This window comes from Cyanistes caeruleus, chromosome Z, assembly GCF_971803275.1.
Source record: "Cyanistes caeruleus chromosome Z, bCyaCae1.hap1.1, whole genome shotgun sequence".
Classification (NCBI taxonomy): domain Eukaryota; kingdom Metazoa; phylum Chordata; class Aves; order Passeriformes; family Paridae; genus Cyanistes; species Cyanistes caeruleus.
In genome coordinates, this window is record NC_141732.1 from 17120995 (window position 1) to 17146794 (window position 25800).

At 38.4% G+C, this 25800-nt stretch overlaps 1 long non-coding RNA gene across 1 annotated transcript; it reads right to left on the reverse strand.

Annotated features, from left to right (window-relative positions):
• Positions 1–2148: 2148 nt before the first annotated feature.
• On the reverse strand, positions 2149–25800 carry LOC147648179 (uncharacterized). The gene is made up of 3 exons (XR_015280824.1): positions 24740–25800; positions 9131–9185; positions 2149–4174 (listed from the first exon to the last, which is right to left on the reverse strand). It is a non-coding gene; the product is annotated as an uncharacterized LOC147648179 (long non-coding RNA).

The window sequence follows — 25800 nt, forward strand, 5'->3', positions numbered from 1 at the left end:
TTTGCCATGATGTTGCCCCTCTGAAGTCATCTAGTTGATGGTTGGACAGATAAGGTACCTAACTCTGGAGCAAAGTCCTGAAGCAGCCCTCCAAGAACTATCTGTTTTCCAGCATCCTACCTATGAGAACGAAGCACAGGATGCAAGGAGGAAAAAATAGGAGAGGTGGTGAAATAAAAGGAGTAATTATGCAGCTGAAATGAGGCAGGGGAAGAGGGGCCGAAATGGAGATGAACACATACAAAAAAGTGTGATAAGTGCTCAGAACTAATTCTGCAGTGAAAATACTGCCATTCTATGTGTTTTTCAAAACAGCCTTCCTGTAACAGATAATCCATGACATTTGTCTCAGTCCTCTCAGCATGCCTAAGCAACAGCACAGTCTATTGACTGAATTGCTACAACCTTGACCATAACTACAGTATCGACATCCTGCTACCTACAGCAGCCATAACCTCTGGGAAATAAAGTCCACACACATAATAACATGCACTGGGGAATTACATTTTAAATAGCAACAGCTCTGTAAACATGCTATGTGTTTACACATAGCTTTTAAACATATCTTGTCTGCAAGGAGTGCATAACTCAGGGCTACAAAACATCTTTTAGCCTTTTCTCAGTATTTGTGATGTAGTTTTTTCCTCTGGCTATTTTCCTAAGGCACAATCTGTTTTTTGGCTATGTAAACAACAACAGTTTGTGCCTTTTCATTCAGGGGAAGCAAGGCTGGTATGACACCTGAATTGAGCATCATCAGGCCCGTCTCTTCTGCAGTGGCATTGTGGTTTTGCTACAAGGACAGCCAAATTAAATAATAGTGTTAATGAATACAGCTCTATGCAACACTCATTCTGAACATGTGACTTAGGAGTGAAAATAAAAGGATTGTATACTGTCCATAATTGATATTCTTGTGCTTGCTCTGCTGTACCCCAACCACATACCCTTCTGCAGCAATCTTGTGTCTTGTTTACCATGCAGATTCAGCAAACATATACATAGCTGAATTCTTGTGCAAAACTTGATTTGTGGTCATCAAATTCAGTTTTAATGAAAACTTTCCCAAAATATCAAGTATATCTTTGATTTTCCAAGATCAATTTCCCAGAGAAGAAAGGTAAAAAAAAAAACCTTACTCCTCTGGAATGTCTCAAATACTATGTTCCCCTCCAAATTTGGACTTTGGAACTTACAGCATCAGCTTGCACTAGTGTATGAAAAAGTCTACCTGTATCTTTAGCACAGCTACAGACTTGGAAAAATCTCTTCATCTTTCGAGCTGCAGGTTAGGCAGACAGATTTTAAAGGTGAAAGAATGAGAGGGGTACAATTAAGAAGTCAATGACTAATATCTCAAACTGCTGTCTTGCAGGGTGAGTAACCTGCCAAGGACTGGAGAAGCTAGCTACTTGCTATTGCCTAAGGTCACACAGCATTTAAAATTTTGATTAAATAATATAGCAAATGCTGAACAGCAGCTCTTTTCTACTGTGTTGCAATGTTCATGGTCACACAGCCATGGATAGCACACTGAGGTCTGACCAGAATTTTGCTTTCTTGGTAGTATGTGATAGCTTAAGACACAGTTTTTCCCCTAAGAGTCGAAATATAGATGAAGATTAAAGTTAATCAGAGTTTTTCCCCATCAAAGCTAGCTTTTCCACAGCAAAATCCCCACCTTTTCCTTCTGATTCCATTTCTTATGTAGAATATAACTATTTTTTGGGGGGAGTGGGGGTTGGAGATTGGGGAATGCGGGGTGTAGAAAAATAAAACAAACCATAATTCCACAGGTTCCATCAAATTCAGGTTGGTTATACCATCTTCCAAGCAGCACAGCTCAGTCTGTTCTGAGAAGGAAGGATCTCCTCAGACCTGCTCCACTCTGCGCCATTATCAAGGCCCTGCATCTTTTTTCTGACCTGAGCCTTCATATGAGATAGTTCAGCTCATGAAAGTTGCAGAAACTCATCATTCTGCATTTTTCCAGCCTGATGTATCCAGGAGGTCCCTGGGTTGACGCTAGAGAGGGTGGTAACACAAAGCTCCAGAATAGGGCACTGGGGGAGGACTTCATTCAACAGCAGTACTCAAGCTAAGCACCATCTCTCACCCCCATCCATGCCCAAAAAAAGATTTTTGAGATTTTTTTTTTTTTTGCTTTTGGTCAGTAATATTTGCACAGGTGGATAATTTCTTTACAGAAGCTATCAAGAGGATTGTGTTCTCACAAACAAAAGGGCTCCACTGATGTCTTTGAAGAAAGGGAGGGAACTGAACCCATTTGAGCCACTCAGGTCCTTTCACTAACAGCTTTTGTTAAAGCTTGGAGCGCCTTGGCTGACTTCTGAAGCCCGAGGCTACCAGGCACATTGTGCTGGGTAAGATCAGGAAGCACATGCATCCCTGCTCCTCACTGCATAACCACTGTGAGGGTGTCATGCAATACACTGAAAACACCTTGGGTCAGAAACTAAAGTTCTCTTCATCTGCTAAAATGACTCAGATGTCAGACTAAGGAAGTGCACGGTAAACTAAGCTCGTAGAAGAGGAAGTCTGGCTTCTCTTACAGCTTCCTTGCAAACATATGCAGGATTGTCCATTACCCCTCACTCAGCAAGGAATAAATTACTCTCTAATTAGACAAATCCGAAGTCATTACATGTATACCTTCAAATAGCAAGCAAAGAAACTAAACACAGAAGTTAGAAAGGGGCCAGGGAGAGATCCTTGGAAGTATGACTATTTTTCTCCTGTTTAAGGAAGGTTATAGCTGCAGCAGAGATAAAAAACAGCAAAAGATTTAGCAATAATTATCACATGTTGGATGTGACCAGGGTTCATTCAGGGAAAGTGCAACAACTTTGGGCTGCAAAGCACAGAAACAAGTTTACACAGAATTAAAATTATGTTCAATATGAATGATAAAGGAGTTAAAGGGAGAAGAACCTAAACCTTTCAGCTGCATTTGAATCGTAAATTAGTATTTTAAATATATTTAAAAGAAAAATTAATTCTAGAAAAGCTAAAAAACTTTGAAGCAGGTATTTTAGTGGAGAATCAAACACCCACGAATTGCAGACCATCATTGTACCAGAGGGGATTATCAAAGGAAAAATTCCTTTGGAGAAGAGGATGCTTCTCATGCATGGGGAAAACAGCATGCCCTCTTTTAGCATCCACTCTGAGGCATGACATGTAGTCATCTACAGGTTTTCCTGCAAAGGCAAGGATGACACACAAAAAAGTAGAAAAGCACAAGAAAAAATTATTCCATTGGGATAGGTTTTTTTTCAGAACTGGCAGGATGACCTTGCCTGAAAGAAATCAGGAATAAAGATAGGATCAACCTAAAGCTTCCTTCTATCTCAGTCCCTATCTTTTTTATTTTTCATGTTTCTTCTTACTTGTTGAATTAAATTTCTCACCTTTTTCTTTTTTCTGTAATTTGTTTGCTTGCTTGTTCTGTTAGATGCCCAGCAACTCGTGTGCTCATATTATGGCACTTAAAACAGACACGACTATTTTTTGAACACCTAATCTCTTTTCTGTTGCACAGAAGTTTTGCATTTATTTTCATGTGTTGGTACTTAGAAAGTTTGCTTTAAAACAAATCACAAATGTTTAATAAATAATACAGTTCAAAGTAAATTAGCACAGAAAAGTATTTGGAAATAATTTTAATAATATTAGCTTAGGTAGAAACAAACATTTGAGGGTGGTTTCTTTCATTGTGTAATGCCAGTTGTGTAATTGCAGACAAGTTTTGCCATTGATGTCCTTTCCCCTTGTGCTGCATAGAACACACAGGCAATATTTAATTTTCTTAGACCTGGTGATCTAGGCAAAGATGGTGAATATTCTCCCAGAATGAAAGGGACTAAAGCACTGCACCATTTTCTTTGCAATCCCTTAAAAAATACTTTTATCCACTAGCAAGCTAAGACATACCAGGTTTGTTCTAAAGCAATTGCCCAGGTTTCTTTACCCTTAAAGTTACTTCAGCCTTCAAGTGCATTAGTTCAGCAAATTTTGAGGATCCCCATCCAAGTCCTGCTCACTCAGGATGAAGTAAAGGTCCAAGCCCACCTTTCTCTCATCAGCTGATGCTGTTCCATTCTCCAACTAAGCTGTTAAACTGGAATTAGCCCAAATGGTGGGCATCAATAGGCTGCAAATGAAACAAAGAAACAAACAAAAAACCCCACAAAAACTCAACCAAACAACCAACCAAATACAAAACTCACCAAAACAAAACAACAAAACCCTCCAAAACATCAAAACCCTTTTGTAAAGTATTACCATCTGAACCCAGTTTATATGTTTCAGCTCCTTGATCCAATTCTAAAACAGGTGGGAAAAAAAGGGGTTGCTGAAAGGCAGATACCTTTATAAAGGCATATATCATTTTTATATATATATATATATATATATATATATATATGTGTGTGTGTGTGTGTGTGTGTATATATACACATATATGTATATGTATATATTTATTATATATGTGTATGTATATATAAAATATGTAGATATATTTATAAGAATAAAACAGAAAAAACTACTTAGTTTGTCTTAATTTAATTTAAGGTGTTTTTGTCTTTTAAAGCAATTCCAAACCAAGACTCTATCCAGTCTTTTGTCTCTATGGGTAAGGATTAATTATAGCACTCAGATTAAAGTTTGCAAGTAGCATGAAATGCCTTCCTATGCAGAAGCCTTTATTAAAATAAGGAAGTTACACCAGAAATTACGCTGCCTCTTCTGTGCTTTTGAGTCATCTCTTTTGCTGAAGGCCTTATTCTAGTCTCATTCAGGAAAGCCAGAAAGTTACACGTAGAATGAGAAATGATTGCAACACCCAGAAACCCACCTGCTGTTTACTTTCAAAGAGACTCTCAAATGTACCATGCCTGGACTACTTTTGAAAGTGGAAGCAGGTCATTCAGATCCTGACTCTCAGATGTATTTAATAAAATATACATGTTTAAATATCTTGGCTGACAGTGCCTCTGAACCTCTCTCCACTGCTACAATGCATGTTCAGCTCGTGATGCTAAAACTGCAATAGGATTACTAGGAAAATCACATGTGGGAAAATCACATGTGGGGCTGAGATCCTAACCTTCTCCTGTGATTTGCCTCCATTTTTTACAAGGAAGCATGTGTTATTCTGGATATGGTTTCTATATTTTTGTAGTACAAAAATGAAAAACTATTCCACATTAAGAGGAAAAAATTAAACAAAAACCTGACACATTTGAATTGCAGGCACATTGAGACCAAAATATCTTTCTGGTGCTAGTGATTACCAGCTTTGTCCTTCAGGCAGTCCTTCTCTCCTCTTTCTCTATTTTTCTTTGTCTCTTTTTATTATAAAATAGTGATAATAGCAGTCTATCACCTGTACTGACAAGACTGAGATGGTTTACTTTCCTTCCCCTAGGAAGTTGCTTTCCCACGGGCTGTCCTTCTGCTGGGGTGACAGCAGAAATGAAGCACCCAAAGGGTTTATCTCTCTGCCCCAGTTAGACCCATGCAGCCCCCTAGGACAGTGTAATTAACTCTGTCCCATTAAAGCACTCTGGCAGCCCTTCAACCCTGGTACTTGATAGATCTGTCCTAGTTACTCACAGCACTGTCCATTCTGTTTTGGGGCACAATTACAGTAAAGCCTGGAAATAATATCACTGAAATCAATCACTGCTGAAGAGTAAACTGTATATTTTAAATTTAAAGTCAAAATGTCAATGATACTTAAAGGTAGAAGCTCCAGCTTTCCAGTAAGATGATGTTTGCGTGTCTCCAAGCTTCTCTCTGCAATATCATCTGGGAGATAAGGGGGAGTAGGAATACTGAGAAAACAGATTTCTCTTAAAAGTCATTTGACCAAAAACCTCTGACTTATCTTGATATGTAATATAAAATACTAAAAGCCTGACTGTGCTGCAACATTTTCCAACTACTAGGCAATGTTATACAAAACACAAATGTGCTAAACGGATTTTAAGGTCAAAACAACAATTACCCTTCTCCCTGACACTTAATTTTACCAATTAACTTTTTAATATTTTCCTATTTCTAAGGGACATAGAGCAAAACTATAAACTTGGAAATGCATTTAGTTTTGAATATGAAATGTAACCTGTTCAACAACAGGCAATCTTTCATTTTCAGGACTCAAGATCTGCACAGATTGCAGTGTCACCTCCCAGCATTCCCCACTGTGAACCTCAAGTTCGTGGGAATGACCAATACTAATGATCCCTGAACTGTTTCCCACAGCCAAATGACAGCTGTGATTCTTTAGCCCCAGCTCTCTTCCTTAGAGCTGATTCAGCGGTAAATTTATGGCACTTCCTCCAAAGTGTCCCATGCTGCTTGGACATTCATCACCCAACCTTAGCATCAGAAGATACATTTTCCTCATAACTCATAGTCAAGTGCCTACTTCACAAGACCATGGGTAGTAGAAAAATGCAGGTTTGGCTATATTCTGGGAGATAACCAAGGCATTTACCTTATTACAATCTTTCTTAAGTGGAGAAGGAATAAGGATGAAGCCTCATGCAAAAAATTAAGCAACTCTGTCTAAAACAATGGGTTCAAAGAAGCCTTGGGCATTTCTAAACCAGGATATTCTGTTGAATCTATTTCAGGTTTGAGACTTCTATACTGCCCACCTTAGAACTCATAAAAAATATCTATATCAAAGAGTGTCTGCTGGCATGGAACAAACAGTTAAATGTTAAACAGTTAAATGTCAAAACGGGAATTATTCAGGTGTCATTACCCAAATCTATGGCAGTTAATCAACACATCTCCAATAAATCCATGGCAGATTTAACATTTTATATATTTTCCTTATCAGTCTATTATAAAGCAAATAACATGAAGAACTTGGTCTTTCCACATGTAAAAATTATCATTAAAGCCAGGATACATTTCTGAGTTTACCACTCAATCTATTATAGCCTGTGTGAAAAAAAAACCCCAAGAAACAGCACCAGATAAGCAATAATCCCTCCAGAAAGAAAACTTCAGCGCTTAGCACTGTTTAGCCATAATGGCAGGTAAAATCAGTACAGAATTCTGACCAGAAAGGGAGTACACAAAACCCTAATATTGTCCTGATTGTGGCTTGTTCTTGTAAAATAGGGTGACGTTTGGCTACTGTAGGTTTTTCACTTGGGTAGAGAGAAAGGCACTAACAGGAGAAATGGATTCCAGATTCAGATCTGGATTTCAAACCCCTTCTTTTCCTTCCCCAGTCTCAGCTTTTCCAAGCAGTATTTTATTTTTAAATGAGGACAAAACCCAGTGTCTTTAACTTCATAACTTTTTGTTCAGAAACTCTAGCAGTGTGTGATAGTCTGGTTAAGAACTGTTTATCCTGCAGCCATGCCAGCAAAGCAGTGCACCCTTGATCTTTCCATATGAGCTGTTACACAGAGAGCAGGTTTCACAGCAGGTTCCATGGCACAAAAGACATCACGATGCAGAAATAATGCTCCAAACAGCCAGACACATTCTCACTTCTACAAATGTCTGAGCAAACATCCGCATCTGGTATTCTAATATTTTTGTTGTTGTTGTTTCAAAGAATGTAAAATTATGAGTATTAGCTCTTGTGCTGCATCATTTAGAAGCGATTTCAATGACTGAAACAAAGAGTTCTTGCTTTGGATCTGGCTGGAATTTGGTCACTGTAATCAGGAACACATCTTCAGCATGTTCTGTGCAGAACAGATTTAAAATGCAAGGCCTATTTTTTCATCACAATAGAAACAGCAAAGGATAAGCTATTCAAAGATGGCTATCAAAAACCAGCATGTTTTTCAAAGTTCTGTGTAGCTGCATATTCAAATACCATTTTAATTTGTACCAGGAAAAACATTTTTCGTCCATTTTGAAATATCACTGAAGTTCTCATTCAAAGTGTTGCTATTCCATCTGGGTAGTCAAAATGAGACAAGCAAATCCTGAGCAAACAAATCAGACTTTTGCACCTCACTCCGTAAAGACAAATATTAAAACTGCAAACAGTAGATAAATAGAAACATTCTAAAATGCAAATTAATTGTTACCAGCAATGTAAGGCCAAGACAGTAAAGAGATCTCATTAAGAAACTTTATGGAGGCCATAGATTTAATTATCAGGGGCAGTTGTACAACTCGTTCTGACCTAGTAGCAGCATTTTTGGTTTGCACAGATGGGCCATAGTGCTGTCTCTTTCCTTCATCCATCTTTTCTATTCCCCAGAACAGGCAAATTACTGAAATCTGTAAGTATTCTGCTCAGCAAAACTCTCACCCTTGCTTGTCAGTCTTGAATGCAGCAAGCTTTCTGCTGGCAGTAGAGGTGGAGACAATTTTCAAGTCTGTGAAAATCTTGTGAGTTTCATTCCTTAATAATTATTATTATGCATTTGGCAAAGATTAAATGCATCCTGTTCTCCCTGCTCATTTTCTGCTAGCAGAAAGTAAGTGCCCTACATACTTAAACACCATTTCTCGTGGATGTACAGTGTGGAGGACAAAGACAAAGCTTACATAGTTGGCTTCATAAATAAGGAATTTCAACTGTCTCACCAAGAGTGTATAACTTTTTTCATTCACCATTAAATAATGAAGTTTAGGTGTTGGTAATGGACATATACTATACTTGGCCATGTTAGCTGTACAAAGAAGGGCAAGGACTTGTGAGAGGACTGGACTTGTTTCCCTGAGAGGAAAAATGAAACTGTCCACAGAACACACACATACACAAAATAAATACAAAACAAAACAAACAAATAAAATAGCTAAATAAACAAAAAACACCAAAACCACACAGACTGAAAAACAAAGAACAGCAAACACAAAAAACCTCTAACAACAGTGATGCAAATTCCACAAAATAAGGCCCTGAAAATTTCTTCTGTATGATTTTTCTTCGCAAAAATAAATTAACCCTGCTTGTTGGAAGAATGTCATCTGTGCTCCCACCCAGGAGTTCTTGCTCCTATCATTCTGGCTATTCCTTTGAGCAATCAGTTTTCTGTGATACAGTAACCTGTATTTCTGTTCTCTTACCAAGTAAATATATTAAAAGTATGTGTTGGCATCCAATCCTTGTAATACTTGCCTTTCAAGTTTTGGGCGTATCAGCACTGTCAGAAAACATTTTCCACTCAACGCTTCTGGATTAAAAAAAAAAAGAAAAGAAAAAATAAGAGAAAATATCCTAAGTGTTGTGCCATCTTCAGAACTTTATTCTGTGAGCAAAAGTCTTAAATCACCAAGTCATATCTGAAGAATGGAAACTTCTGCCTAAATTTCCTTATCAGTCATAAACAACAAGATCAGTAAAAAGCACAACTTTCCTCTGCAACACTACGTAAGCGGATAAAATAATACTTGACCTGACTATTTTAGATGTATTAAAAAAAATATTCTGAGTGCCTGTAAAGCCAATAAATATACAGGATTCCTCAAATCTTGTTTTTTTATTTTTTACGTTAAGAGGACCTGTCTTACATTCGTCACACCTTCCTTCATCTTTTCTGATCCATTTCTTAGCAAAGGTTAAAAGAAAGAGCTTCTGCCTGGGCTCATGGCTTCTGACTCACACCACTCAGAAAGTTAGGGTGTTATTTAGGGTAACAATTTTCCCACAGAACCCAGTTTTGAACACTAGACTTTATTTTAACAAACTTAACTTTTAAAAACAATTTTCTTAACATTGATATATCCATGCACTTAAGCTACAATGAAAATATTTCCTTATTTCCCAGCACTGATGTTTAATTTCTCTTAGAGAAATCCTAACTGCATTTTACTTTTCCTGATGCTGGGTGCTAGCTCTATATTTCCTAAGTTTCACACAGTGTGGTTGCATTCACTGTTTTAATTTTAAGTTACATACATTTTTTTTTTGTCACTCCATGTGTTTCTAATTGGTTTCCCAAGCACCCACAGTAATACAGCTGCTCTACTTGGCAGCTGCCAGTGCCCACAAACTCCTGTGTCTTCCTCTTCTATACTGTTTTAGGTATTGTCTTTTGGCACTGAAGTGAAAACAGTTATAATCAGATGTAAAATATTAAAAAACTCCAAAACATCTGCGTATGAGCTATCTTCATATAAGTAATTACAAGCAAAATAACGACAAACAGAGAATGAATGACCAAGACATGACTGGTGGTGGAGCAGAAAAAGGCAAAGGCAGGGCTGACCACAGGACTCCTGGCTGAAAGCTCATCACACCTGCATCCAGGACTGCCTGGCTTGGCTTAGGAGGTTGAGTTCTCTTCCAATTTCTTCTGTACATTTCCTGACTTAATAATGGCCCACTGAAGGTTCTTGCTTTACGGAAGAAAATGTAAATATTCTAAATTACTCAGGTTCTTGCATAAAATGCCAAAGAGTATGCTTTTAAAGCACTATCTTTTATGAATAGCAAGGGGATGAGCACAGCTAGGTACTTCTCAAATTGCCTGCAAATGAGGACCAGTGAAATGCAGTGTGGGATCCAATTAGGGAAAGGGCTGTGTTATTTTTACTGCACATGCAGAGCAGATGGGTCTTCACTTTGATGTCTCTGATCCCACCTTGGGAAAGCATAAAAGTGAAAAGCACAGTGCTCATTTTATCTCTCACACAAGAATGAAGAGTGCAGCCAAACCTAGCACATGCCTGAACCTCTGGTTTGAGGAGGTCTAGGTGTTTTAAAACCAGTCCCCAAACACCTGAGCTATCCTGAGTGCAGAAGTCCTCAGCTCATAGGTGTACTGGGCTGGAGCACCACTCTAGATCCAGGCTGGAAACCAAACAGCACTGAACAGGGTAGTTAAACAGTGCTGTTCTTGTGTCTTTATCACTGCAGTCTTGGTTTACTGGGCTAAATAATTTCATAGGTCTGTAATACAAGTTTCTGATAAAAAGTGAATTACTATATGCACGTAGAGAGGAACTGAAAAAAAGTAGTGAGTGAATCTCAATCTCATGCTCAGTTTTCATAGAACATTCTGTAAAACAGCTTAAAAACATGTAGGGGAGCAAAATCTTTGCTTAATAAGAGAAGGGTGCACAATCCACACAGGCAATCCTTGTGGTGCTTCTACAGAGTCGAGCTTTATGTGAGGGTAGAAAAGAACTTCTACAAAATATGCTGTAGCAAAAATTGTAAGTTTTCTATTTGACAACTTAATTAAGAGAAGAGTTAGTGTAGGGCATGCAGAATTAATGATGAATCACACATATTCGTACAGACTTCATTTTAGTATTTCAATTATACACATTCTTAACTGATGAACAGCAACATAGAATTTTCTGGTAATAAATATGATATCTGCTGGAATTGATAACATTAGTTCAGTAATTACTGGGCCATTATTGTCAGGCATCGGGAAAAAAAAAATAAGTGGAATAATGTCCTAGTTATTAAAGTTTAGTATCAGCACTGGAGTAAACACTGTGAGGGGTTTTTACCTACAGGAGCAATACTTAGCACAAGTCCATGACAAAAGGTGCATATGGATCCAATTAGGAGACAAGGGAGAGAGGAACAATAGCTTAATGACTGGAGAACCAGACTAAGGGTTGGGAGATCTGTGTTTGATTCTCATGTCTATAACAGATTTCCTGTGTGGTTAAAGTCAAGTTGTTTCATCTCTTTATGCCTCAACTCCCTCTCTGAAATAACAATAACATAATATGCAATACACCTCTCACCCACACTTTTTCTGGGATTACTTCTTTCTCTTACAGAGCTGTCTTCCAATATTATGGGGAAGTATCAAATGTGCTACCATAATATGAATAATTGCAAATCCAACTGTCTTTTAAGTCATTGGTGGGGGGCGGGAGGGAGAAGGGGGGTGGGGGGAAGTAAGTCCCTCCTATGTAGATGCTTAGAATTTGACTCTGAGACTTCGAGAGAAAATGAGGCAAATTTCAGGAAGAATTATTTCAATAATAATTTCTAAGGCAATGTTCTTAAAATACCATTTTGAATTCAGACTTTCCAAGGAAAATTTCCTTTTTCTTTCTCCCAAATATGGTAAGAAGGAACAAAATATCATCCCTGACAGAGCTGACAGTAGAGAGTGATGGATGAGAATTTAGATGCAAATTCAGCCAAACCATTCATGTTTGTTCCCAAAGAAGGGCTACTTTCTCAACAATAGAAAATGAAAATTTGCAAGAGGTGAGAACACCTGAAGATGAGTCTTATATTATGGCAGGGTTTTTTCTTTTCCTTTTACAGTAACAGCAGTAACTTGAAATCAATTATAGATATTTATTTCTCCAATAACCTATCCAAAGTTACTTATACTATCACAAATACAAACACTACTACAATTGCTTTTGAGTGAATTCATAATTACCTCTACCAGGATTACTGATCAAGAGCCTCACATGAAAGAACAGCTGTAAATGGCTTCTTGTGAAACTTTCTAATGAACAATGTCTACTTTACCTCATCTTTGTCAGTGACCAATAATGTACAAAGCACCTGACTCCTATTTCCAAAAAAATATCTTTTAGAAACGCATATTCCCTTGATGAGAGGTTCTGTTTTCATCAAGTAAAGCACCAGGGCACTTAGTGTATGGAGCAGCTCTAGTTATTTTGTACATTATATAACAGAAACAAAAAATACATGTTTTGGCACTTCAGTGCACAAAATACTAAGAAAGAAGGGAAGAAGATGAAGATAAAGAAGCCTCTCCCTTTAACCTACAAGTTTACATCATTTTTTGAAATCTAGATGGAAGACATGGAAACAAAGGCCATCAAGAAGCATCAAGAAACAAAATATTATTTCCTGAAAGGATTTAGGCAGAGAAAACAGATAAGCATCACCACAGTATTTGAACAAACTCTACCTGATAAGGTAGACTATTGTGACAGTGCTGTCATGAATGCCCACTGCTAAAGTTGTTCTCCAATTTATCCCACGTTTGCTTGTTAATAGAAATTACCCTAACTGTTCCAGCTGAATGTCTTTGTTTTTCTTTTTCCCTCTGGAAAACCATGGGAACAGATGATTTTTATGAAGTTCTTGTTGAAGCCAAGAAAACTGGAGCCATGCCATTTTTGAAAACCTTACTCAGGAAGGTTTCTAAAATTATCCCATGTGACTTTCTGCCTGTTCACCTGATACACTGCTAAAGAGACCAAACTCCCTCATGTCCCAGGACTAGCCAAACTTGGAAGCACAGATATTCAAGATGTCACCTCTGGAGTTTGCCAAGACTTGGGAAAGTTCAGAAAGAAATATTTTGAAATTAATGACAAAAAATAGAACTTTTATTTTTGTTAAGCAGAGATGTGGACATTAGGAAGGCATTTTGGAAGTTTGTTTTTCACTTGATTTTTTTACTCTGTTTCTAGATTTTCCACCGAGTGCCTGACAGCAGAGTATATTTCTTTGGCTTGTAGTTACCATTTCAAATCCATTTCAATTGATAAAAAAAAAAAAAATTACACCAGCCCTGGTGACTTTCTCTTCAGACAAGATGACTCTGTAAAAGAACAGACTGGTGGAGATGTCTTAGTCATTTCCTGTCTATGGAATGAACAGCATGGCTAACTGAAATTAGACTAATATAGAACTTCAAGATGTGCACAATTCAGAATGATAAATCCTATTCATAAACTCTAAAAATCCTCTGAACTTAGAAGAGATTTGGCATGCTACCTACTTTAACTGGAAGACATAATCTATTACTTACTTCTCTTCAGTTGCCTAGTTTTATTTCAGAATCTTTTCAGAATCTTCTCAGAAACTTTGTATTCAGAATATTACAAAGCAGAATTGGTTTGTAATGTTTGTATTCATAAGAGTTTGTTTCCTGAATATAAGTTGTTTTTTTTTTCCCTAGCGTCTGAAGCTATTACTCCATTTTCTTGGCTTTTTATTGTACCAAAATGATAATTTTTAGTTTTAAAGTTCATCTAGGTATGGTTGCCACCTTTATCAAATGTCTATTTAGTGCTGTTTGCTACCTTCCTCTGATGTTTACTGATTCACCCTTGTCCTGAAGCTTTTTATGATTTGTCCCCCTATTCCTACAGTAGAAAGTTACCCTGCAGTTTCCCTTTTTTTCTCTCCACCTTGAAGAAGGGATGTAACTGGGACAGATCAAGGGTTTACAAGTTTTCACTTTGAGTGTGCTGGTTTTACTCACTATTTCCTATTGAATTACTACTCAAGGTGTCAAAATCCATTTCTTGCGGTTGTTTCACTTCTTCCAAGGCTAGATTTTTGGGTGACACCAGCTTTGTGCCAGCAGCTGCTCATTTTGGGGCTAGAGAGTGGATGTCAGAGGTTTAAAGTTCTTCATTGTTTTCGCATTCCCTCTCTATGACTTTCAGTGCACACAACCTCTAAAGTATCCACGTGGTTTCTCTGCCCTCTTCAAAATGATTTGTAGGGTGCTGTAATCTACTGCAGAAAAAAAGTAGAATCCTGTTTTCATTCTGCCACTTCTGTTTTGCAAAGAATATTTGTGAGAAGAAAATTTGTTTCCAGACTAAAGGGATCTGCAGGTCTTTAGATGTCTGAAGGCATTGCATACTCAAATCTTTTCTATTTTAGATAATTCATGTTTCAGCCCCTTAGCCTCACCAGACAGATCTGTTTCTTTGGGCACAGGAAAAGTTCTTAGCTGTTCGTTAAAATGTGAAACAAGATTTTGCTCTTACAACAAAAGCACTGCATTAATCAGTTTACAGAGGTGTAAATTGTTTGTCAGAACACAATTCCAGCAAGACAACTTTGTTTAACAGCAATCTTAACCCCGGGCTGGAAATTAGTAATCAGACAAAAACAGGGATGAAACTGAGAAACCACCTCTTTCCTATGCATCTGCAGTGCAATGAGACCTCTCACGAAACACTGGGAAAGGAAACCGGCTTCTCTTCCTGTGATCCTGACACCAGCATTTATGCCACAAAAGTACACACATTCTGTAATATGAGAAATGACGGACAGGAGAACAAACTTTGCCTAAATTTGCCCACCTCTAACAGGGTCATCCCCAAATTCCACAGTTTTATTGGCAATCACACTGTGATTAAAATCAAATCAGTTTTGGAAATCACATCCTCAGAGCACAAAAGTTACACAATTATACATTTTACATATAGAAGAATCAAATAATTCCAGTTTTAATGCCTTAGTATGGAATTAATCTTGTGCCTATGCTCATAGAGGAGTATTTCCATAATCCAAAACATGAGGAAAGCTGAGAGCATCTAATTTTCCCTCACCAGTTACTACATGGATGAGACAAAATTTATTGAATAAAAGCTGCTTTTTTTTTCCCTACTAATTTGCCTTGCTTCTGTCCTCAGATCATCACTGATCCCATTACATTATGACAATCAGGCAGCACATCAAAATGAAACAACTGAAACACAACTTTCAGCAGAACTGGAACAGCCCCTTCATTTTTTATTTTTTTACTTTCATGCGTGAGACAGGGAGAGAGCAAGAGAGGGCTACTGAACTTTAAACTTCCTGATAAGCTGTATTGTGGGAAAGTGCCATTTTTAGGTTTACATGAAGGACCTACCTCTGAGAATGGCCTTTTAGCCTGTGAAAAACTAGAAACAACCCAGGAAGTCTCCAAAACATTGCAGCACTGTGAGAATTTGTATAAAAATAAACACTGGATTATTTCAGTACTACTCCCTTGAGAAAATGAGACCAAATTACTCAGAGTTACTAGCATAATCTTGACAGAGAAAGGGAAATTAGCAGCTGATGCCAGGGGCTTTTTTTGTTTTGTTTAGAATTTTTTCCTGTCTTTTTAGTGTACAGTAATACTTGAAAGAAGCAGCAAAGGAAGGTAAAGCCTGTGATTTGAAATGGGCTCCAAGCTGAGACCAAGCCCCAGAGGACAGCAAACCAAGCAAGAAGGAGCTCGTTTAAAAGGTGTAAACTGGAATTCACAGAAACATGAGAGCATCTCCTGACAGACACAATGCAAAAGCAGAAAAAAAATCTGTTCTTTAGAGTTCTTTATGTTTTTTGTCAAACATTTTTCTCGGGAGAAATTAAGACATGGAAGACACAAGGAGTGATACGTGTCCCATGCCACTGTAAAAGGTCTTTCTAAGCTTGGTCAGAAAAGTCATTAATTTCATGGAAAGGTTATAATTTTTCATTTTCATCAGGAAGGGCTTAGAATCCAATACTATAAAAAAACCCACACTTTATTCAGCATTGGTCCCAGAATTGGTAAATGCTGGTAGGACAACACGAGATGTTGTGATTTCAGTTAGCCACTGGTGATCTCTAAACATCAAGAGAAAGATGCATAAAGCATGGAGCAGGAAGTCTGAAGCAGGATTATCTGAAGCCATTATACTAAAAATTGTGTATAAGAAAGTAGAATGAAGGCATCTTCACAGTTTTGAACCATTCCACAATACTGAGCAAAGTTGAGCAATTCTTTGATGGAAAATATGCATCAAAACCCTTGTGAGAGGGTCTGTATTGACTCAGAGAAGAGAACAAACTGTCACAGTCCCCAGTTCAGAGTGATGCTCCAGAACAGAGACTTCATTAATGATCTGACACATGAGAAACGAGCTTCAGACTTTATTGTCACTCTCCATACCTTGCATGGCATCAGAAGGATCAGAAAGAGAGTATAATACAATAGGGAAAAAGAAAACCAAAAAAACCAAACAAACAGGGAGAAGGTATTATGTCTGCTGCATTGGCTGGCTCTGTATTCAACAGTCAAAAAGAGTTTCTTTAATCTGAGCTGGAAAGGCAGGATTTTTATCTGGACATGCAACAAGCATGTTTCCCTGGGATGAAAGACAAAGAACCCTCAGCAGGCATTGAAAAAGCACTGCAGAAGTAGACACTGCTACATCCATTTGGCAAAACTCCTTCTAAGGAAGGCAACCCAAGACTGAAGGTAAACACAATTTTATCCTATTGCTAACATACTGCCAACAAAAGAAGATAAAGGCAAAAATCTCCAATAGGAGCTAACAGAAAGCAAAGAAATTGCTTCAGAACAGGGAGAAAATGAACACCTTCAGAAGGAAAAGGAAAAAAAATGGTTTTAGCTTCACTGTCCAATCAAATTAATAAAACCCTTCAAAAATCATCACAAAACTCTATCTACAGTGAAAATTCAATATCTACTGCTTTTAACAGCATCATTAATAACAAATGTCTGTTTAATTACTCTTGCTAAGATTAAAAAGGCAAATATTCTTGTAACACAAGAAATTTATTAGCTAAAAAGTCTGTTTAATGACAAATGAACCACCCTTAAAGGAAAAGAGTTTATTATTTGAAGGTATTTCTATATAAAGGCACTTGTGTTGCTTGAAGCAGTATTACTCAGCTGGGCTGAACTTCATGCTGCGACAACAAGGAAGTGCTTTTACATTTGAGAAGATCATATGAAGCTACAGGATATTTGATAACAGTTTCACTTATAACTCTTTAAAATGCACAAGGACAGAATTGGATTCTCAGATGTGACTAAATCACTTACTACCCTTCATCTAATCGAAGGGAAAATAAATTCTTCTGAAAGATGGGTATATCCCCCAGCAAATTTTGGAAATGCTGCCCCAAAATCATAATTTTTTTCTTGTCATGTGCCAAAAAGGACTTGCACCAACACTATAAATCCTAATATTGTGGATTATGCAACGTCCACCTTCTGTAACCAAATTCTCAGGACACCAAACACACATTTGTCTTGTTATTCAAGAGAGGAAAATATAGCTAATGTCATAGTGCTTTTATCTAAGTATCAGTATGTCTGATATCCATTTTTCATGTCAGTAAATTCTTAATGTTTATTCTATCTTTAGAACTGAATGTGGTTGTACAAACAGATATAAACAATACCATCCTTCTGCAATTGCAGAAGCAATTACATCTATGAAACAGCACGCTTCTCCTGGAGTCCAGGGCAAGCAGAAGATCTGATCTGTGGCAAATGGAAAGGTAAATGCATTTCCCACCTCTAATCTCTATGGATGCTGCTGGAAGCTTATAGAGAAAAATTATTGCAGTTCACAGTAATAGCAAAGAGGGATGTGTTCAGCAGGGTAGTTCACTCTGAGATCAGGAGTAGCCCTCAGTTTATGTGCCACTCCAGCTGGCTCACCTATACATCATGCATGCCCTGAAATCATAGCAACAAGGAGGGAGACATGCCAGGAAAGCAGTAAAAAGCGTAGGTGTCAGAAAGATACTCAAGTGAATCGTATCTCAAAAACAATGCTGAAAAAGGCTCCCTGCTTAGCCTGTTTCACTTATCAAGGGCTACACACTGATGTCTGTTAAAAATATCTTTTGTATTTTAAAACAGTTGAATTAACTCACTATTGAAACACATTTTTAAGGCTGGGTAGAAGGATGTTAGGAAATATAAAGGAGCACTATAAAAGTCAAGAGTTGTTGATTGCTGTATTTGTCTTTGAGGCAAGGGCTTTCAGTGACTTACTCTCCCTCATTTCCTTAGAAAATGCCAGCAGTCATAGATGCAATTGTCATTGATGTAACAGGAAACCATGAAATGTTCTTCAGCTACTTGATGCAATAGCAGGACAACAAATTGAGAATGAGTACCACCATACTATGAAAACTTCAGATGTATACCAGATCTTAAGAATAACTCAAAGCCACCAGACCTACTTCTTGGGCATATTTGCTTTGTTTTTCTACTTCTGACAGAGACAGCTACCAATACCAGAAGCTCAGTATCTATGTTGTTTTTTACGCTGTTTTAAACTCTGAGCCTTTTGTCTTGTATAATATCACTCCCAATTCATATCTATTTGGAGGTGATTCCATTTTTCCTATCATGCTGCCTAGGAACTTCTACTACAGTGGGATGTAGACAGTTCCCTCTAAAAACAAAGCTTGTGATGATAGCACATCATTGATTAGCAGTTACAGTTCAGGGACAGACCTCCCATGTGACACACTGGATGCTTTTACATAGTGAAAGCAGACTGAGTTGATATTTTGAGGAAGTAGACATCAGGGAACCTGAGTAGTAATTTGGCAAACCAGTAAGTTTGTCTCCTAAATACAAATCTATCTGCCTTGCCCTACTTACAGATGTTCACAAGCCTTGTTTTGCAGTCACTCTCCAGCAACATATGAAAGCACCTCCTTCACATCGGGTACCAGTATATGAGTACCTACCACAAAGTCACAAACATGTGCTAAAAGAGTTTTCTATAAGCACTTCTGTTCCATTTCTAGGTCATGCAAGAAAGTACGGTAATTCAGTCTCAAGAGCAGTAGTATTGTAGGTCAGTAATTATGTTAATGCAAATAATGATATGTATTTGTATTAGAAAAGTTTTTTTCCCATTTAATTTTGCAATGAAGCAATTGGTTTTCTCTGTTTAGCTTTACATATGGGTAGCAGATGGATTAAAACAACAATCGTAAGTTTGGTAAGAAAGGAGTAGTGGGCAAGCAGGTGACCTTTATCTTCTTGTCTGCAAGCAGAGGGCCTTAACTATTTTCTTTCTTCCTTATTTTTCAGTGTCTTGCTCCACTTCATAAGCCTTTAATAGTTAGCTTTGAAATGCCATATTCATTCAGTTATGCCTTTTTTATCTGAGAAATTTTACATCAGAAACAAGAACTAGATTGCCAAAGATGAGTGTAGCAAACAAAAACACTACAAATTAACTACAGTGATTAACCACTTTCTGAAATAGGTGAGGAACTCACAATACACCTTGAAGTGTCTATCACTGACCAGAGCTGTCAGGAATGCTGATGTTTTTCTTAGTACCAAGCGAATTGGTAGGTTGTCTTGGCTTCCAGTTTAATTCTTAGAGCTTAAACCTGAATATGATTATTAGACATAAAATATAACCATATTCTCTTTAATATCATCAGTCAACTAACAGCTTTAAATACAAGCGTAATATACAAGAGATAATGATAGCTACATTCTTTTCCTTAAGAGCAGTATGATTACCATACACATCCAGCTATCTTACACTCTAGGTTAAATGAAGCCATGGTACAAACACAACCCATTCAAATGATATCACTCAGGGGTTACTTTGGCCCATCACATTCCAATTACATCCCTGAAAATTAATACTTTTCTTTTTAAAGGTAAATAGTATTTTCTAAAATTAGTTTTATGAAAAATGGGGGGGGGGGGGGGGGTATTTTTTTTTAAAGAAAATTACATATTTGCAGAGTTCCTGGACTTCTTATGCCATTACAAGTTTCATCTGTTTTTTCTCCACTAGTGCTGTCCAAGCCAGCTTTAAAGGTAAAGATAATCCAGAGCAAGCCAAACATCTGACTAAATTCTATAAGCCAAGAAACAGCCAAGCCACAGAAGGTATTTAGGCATGAGGCTCCTGCCCACAGCACAACACAGCAATCCCCAGGAATGTGCTGCAATTGCTCTACAGCCTACAGCTGGATCCTGGCTGCAGCCTCCATGACTGAAGCAGGGGTTTCTTCCCATTCCTATCCAGCCCAAAGACAAAAGCCATTGCTGGATTTGCGTGTCTGCCCTTTTTCCCTTCACCTCACACTGGCTGTTTATCACCACCCAGCCTGAGTTAGGCAGGAGGTGGACAAACTTCCTGATGTTTGAGGATCTGCAAACACTCGCTCTTCCTTCTTTGCAAAAATAACTCAGGTCCACAAGTGCCTCTCCTTGCAAAGTCAAACACCTGACCAGGCAGCATGAGTTTGTCTGCTTGTTTAAGTGAAAGATTGAGGTGTGTATTTCCACATTATAAAAGCTGGGCTGACAGAAGGGGTTTCTGGCTCATTTCTTATATTTTTTGTCTGTCCTTGCCTTTCGTGTTTCTATTGTCTACAGGATGACTCAAATACTAAAAGTGAATCTGAGCTTGCTGAGCAAAAATCTGGTCCCAAAAGAGTTTTGCAGCTGATTTCATGAGTGCAAAGAAAGTATAGATACTTATCCCTTGCAAAAAGACATATTAACTATATATATATCTTAATAAAATCTCTGTGTTTGTTTGCAGAGAAGGGGCATGAAAACTACTTGCATGTGAATACTGCAGAGCAGTATTCACAGTAAAATATTGCTTTACCCCATGATATGAATCCTGGCTAAGGGCAATTGAACATTCACCATGAAAAATGGCCATGTAACTGAAAGAAAGATTCATACTTCCATCCCTCCTTTCTACAGATGTAGCATTTAAACATATATTCTTCTTACACCTTCTCTGCAAAAAGCAGATCACATGCAGGCAAAGCTGAGAAAAACAATGAAATCTTATACCAGAAAAAGTCCACACTGAAGTTGCAGGAAGAATCAATTTATTAAATAATTGTGCTTATGGTTCTCAGTCTCAGCCACCCACTCAAGTTACTTGTGTGTGTGTATGTATGCAGATGTGAGTACATCTAGGCATATCCATGTGTGTTGTATTCTGCTTTCCCATGGAAGATTTTAACATCGCACCAAGATGCAATCCCTTTTGGCATTCCATTTCCGTGTTGTCCTCTAATACCTCCCCCAGTCTCCTGAAAGCATAGCTTGCCTGTCTTTCCAGAGCTGTTACAAAGCTGAAAGGCTCATAATAATAGCTCAGCCAGCCAGACATGGCCATGACCAATGTTGCTATCACTCATGGAGATGCCGTGCACTGCCCTAGAGTTCTCCTGTCCTTCCTGTGTGTCTGCTCTCATGTCACTACTGGGGGAGCTATTCCTGTCCTCTTCTTTCTCAGTGCTTCATCAACTGTTTCTGAGTCCTGCTGTCATTGTTGCCCAAAAGAAAAAAAATTGCATTTCTTACTGCAATGAGCTTAATCAGATGGGTTCTGCTGGGACATGAACCAGCGAGTAGAAACCTCTCTGCTCCACAAGACAGCTGAAAGTAAAAGTGGGAAAGACTTCACCCTTCTGGAAATTTCATGTTTTGGAGAGACCACCTCATAGAAAAGTTCCCTAAAGTGTGTGGTCACACACTTTATGTGTCCTCAGGTTTGGTGTGGTTGTTTCCCTTTCCTGTGTACCTATGTCTCCCTTTCAGGAGTCCTTTCCCTTCTCACCTTCGCCAAATGTCTTAGCAGGGCTCTTGTGCTTCCAAAAATGAACTGTCAGAAACTACAATTATTTGTATTAACATTTCAGCAGATTTTCTGTCTGACATTTTCTACCTATCTAAAAGGAAGATTACAGGGCTAGAACTGATAATATTTTTTACTTTTGTGATTTTTATAATAAATTGCCAATCAGGATTACAGAACAAAAATAGCAATTGCAAAATCCTACCACTCATATATGTTTTTTATCACATTTTCACTGACTTGCTCACCTGGCATATGCAGAGTTTTGCCTTGTACTAGTAGCCTTCTTGGTCACTATCAATTTCATTTCATTTACAAAGGAAAATTATGTTCTTTGATTCTCCTTTGTAATTTAAGCAAATTGCAAACTAGCTATTCCTTAAGAGGACCATCTTTCATTTGAGAAAGGACGAACCAAAGAATTTTACCGTAAAATGTCAAATCCTTGCTTTGTTAAGACAGATGTGTCCTATTAAGTAAGAAAAAACCAACAGCAAATCTGAAGGCCATGCAGTCTAAACATACTTTTTCATGTCATTTGGGAAAATACTTGGTGAAATAGGGAAGGAAAACCAATTCAAATTTTAGGTGCATTTTAAAAATATGTGTCCCTTTTCGAAGATATTAGTTTTTCAATGTTCCAGCTACAATGCAGCTTACATTTCAAGAATCTTATTTAAACTAGGCACTCTTTTTTGCTAGTTGTAACTTTTTTAACAATTAATTAAAATAGTTTCAATAGTTTCAAGTTAGGCCTGAATTTATGTGAAACACCTTCTGTGCCCATTGCATTCCAGGCTGGTGGTTTGTCTTTTTCTTTTTTTTTTTTTTTTTTAATTAGGGAAGTTCCAGCAGTCATTTTTGACTGCAGTGGCATCTCTGCAAATCCTCTCTTGAGTTCTGCTACACTGAGTACATTTGTGTCATTTAAATTTTTGCTCTTTAAATATCCGCTTATAAATTTATTATGGCAATGCATTCATATCTTTAAGCTTAATCTGAAACTTCAATAACAAGATATATAACTTCAGTAAGCAAGAGATTGAATGAATGAGTAGAAAGGAACCCAGATAAAAATTAAAATACTGTTCTGTCATTGCCCACATGAATTATTAGGGATGCTGACAGAATAGTATTTTAACTTTGTCTTCTTTGAGTTGCTTTCTCCATCCACCTTCACTCTTCCACCTTCATCTTGTTAGCTAAGCTTCTGATCAAGCACAGAATACCATACACAACATGCTCTGGACATCTTTAAAAAGCAGGAGAAGCCGTGACACCAGTTAATAACCACTGTACCTCAACCCAGAAGAAAGGATCTTTTCTTTCATCATTATAGGTGCCAAATTATCCCCACAGAAGAACACTCTTATTGTCTAAATAATGATGAAAACCAGTGTAACTTAACCCTGGGTCTCCACCTATCCATGATTTACAGTTATGTTATGGGACCAATTGCTTTTTCCACAATTCACGTTATGTTGCTCATGCAACATCTATTTGCAGGCCTCTCACCAAGCCTCCCTAAAGCAATCAGTTCAGAAGTACTTTCACCCCATAACTAAGAGAAAATAAATCTAATTTATTATCTAATTAATCTAATAAAATCTGAATTTTGCTGGATTTTTTTAACATGTAGGTATGACTCTTCTTTCCCTCAGTTAAGGGAGAAGAAAACAAGTATTTTTTTCAGATTTCTTATTTATTGAGTATCCAGGTAACAAACTACTTAAAATCAAGCAAACAAAACTTGATAATTGGCCCCCATCCTCATCTGAGCTGCAGAAGTATGTAACCATGGCAACAAGTAGTTTAAAGAAGACCATTTTGTGTAACTTTCAGGGTTTAAGCTTGTGAAATTCTGTCCATTCCTAAATAGAATTGCCATTCTTGAAGCCATTTGTTATTTATTTTAAATAATGGTTAAAGATGGGGGCAGAAATAGTCTGGACAACATATTCTGGGGTGGAGGGAAGAAGAAAATGTTGAAGGTGATATGGATGCACACACAAAAAGTCAAAAAAAAAACGAAAAAAAAAAACCCCAGAGTTCCTCTCTGGAAAGGAGCAAACAGGAAAAGACACTGCAAAATATGGTAATTAAGGGACAGTTAAGCTCAGCAGCTTGCCAAAAAGCTTACCTGCAAATGCCTTTTCTGTTTAGAAGGCTAGAACAAAGACAGTCCTATATCAGCCCTAAGGTCCAGCATCATTTTCCTTGCTGTAGGTAATTCTTTTTGTAAATCTATGCATATATCTCAATAAAGAAATACATCTTGGGAAAGAAATTTAAGGCAAAAACAACAGACCCATTTTAGTGAGTTTGACACTGGACAAATGCTAGGCACACATGAAAGCGGCTCACTCACCCTTTCTTGCTCTCAGATGGGCAGAAGAGAGGGGAAAAAGATTAAGGATTCATGAGTTGAGATGAGAACTGGGAGAAACACTCTAAGGCAGCAAAACAAATTCAAATGTAAAGGTATAAAGCAAATTTATTATTATCATAGGAGGATAATGAGAAGTAAAATAAGCCTTTGAAGCACTTTTGCTTCCCCTAGCCCCTCCCTCTTTCCCACTGACAGCGCAGGGAGACAGGATGTGGGGGTTTTGGTCAGTTCATCATTCAAGATCTTCTGTTTGCTCAGAAAGAGGAGTCTTACCTCTACTATGCCGTGGGGTCCCTTCCATAGCAGACAGTTCCCCATGAACTTCTGCAGCATGGCTCTATATTCATGAGCAGCAGTCCTGACAAAACAACTGGAGTCTTTCCCATGGGCAGTCTTCCCAAAACTGCTACATTGTGGGTCACATCCATGGGGTGCAGTCTTCTAAGGACAGGCTGCTCCAGTTTGGAAGCAAGGGCCCTCTCTCCCTCTCTCTGGAAGCAGGAGCTCTCTCTCTCCAGGTCTCCCACTAGATCACAGCTTTCTCCAGCATCCACCCACTCCAGCACAAGCACTTTTCCCACGGGCTGAGAGTGGATCTCTGCATTCCTCATGGACTTCATGCTTTAGAGGGGGCCAGTTTGTTTCACCATAGTCCTCACCACAGCCTGCAGAGGAATCTCAGCTCTGATGCTTGGAGCCTTCCTCCCCTTCATCTTCCATTGACCTTAGTGCCACCATGTTGTCTCCCTCACACGTCCTCCCTCTCTCCTCTGTGTAGAAGAAAAATTGCTGTATGTAGGTACCACTGCCAACAAATCCTACTAACTTAAATATTCTTGCAGTATCCTGCAGCCCTGAGAAGATGATCGTGTCTATGTTCCGTGTGGGGGGATCTATCGCTATGTTTCCACCGCCAGCCAGGTGGCCCCACCACCATTGCTCGGGCAGTGGCAGCCACTGCGACGCTGTTGCTGCTCAATGCCTCTATCCATGCAGGGCACTGGGAAGGGGAGGCTCCCACCCTCCTGCCACCCCTGACGGTGGCACGGCTAGGGGCAGCCAGGCAGGCAGGGCTGGCCGCAGGCTGTGGGTGGTGATGGTGGCAGCTGCTGCGGTGGGTCACCACAGGCCGTACTGGGATGGCCTCAGCAACAGTGCCCAGAAAAAAACTGCCTGCGCTGTTTTGATTTTCGTCTTTAATATAACCTCACAAAGCTATTACCAGCCTCTCTAATTGGGCCAGCAACATGTCCATCTTCAGAGCCATCAGATTGGTGATGTTGGGCCTGGAGGAATCTTCTAGCAGCTTCTCACAGAAGGCTACTTCTGTGCCC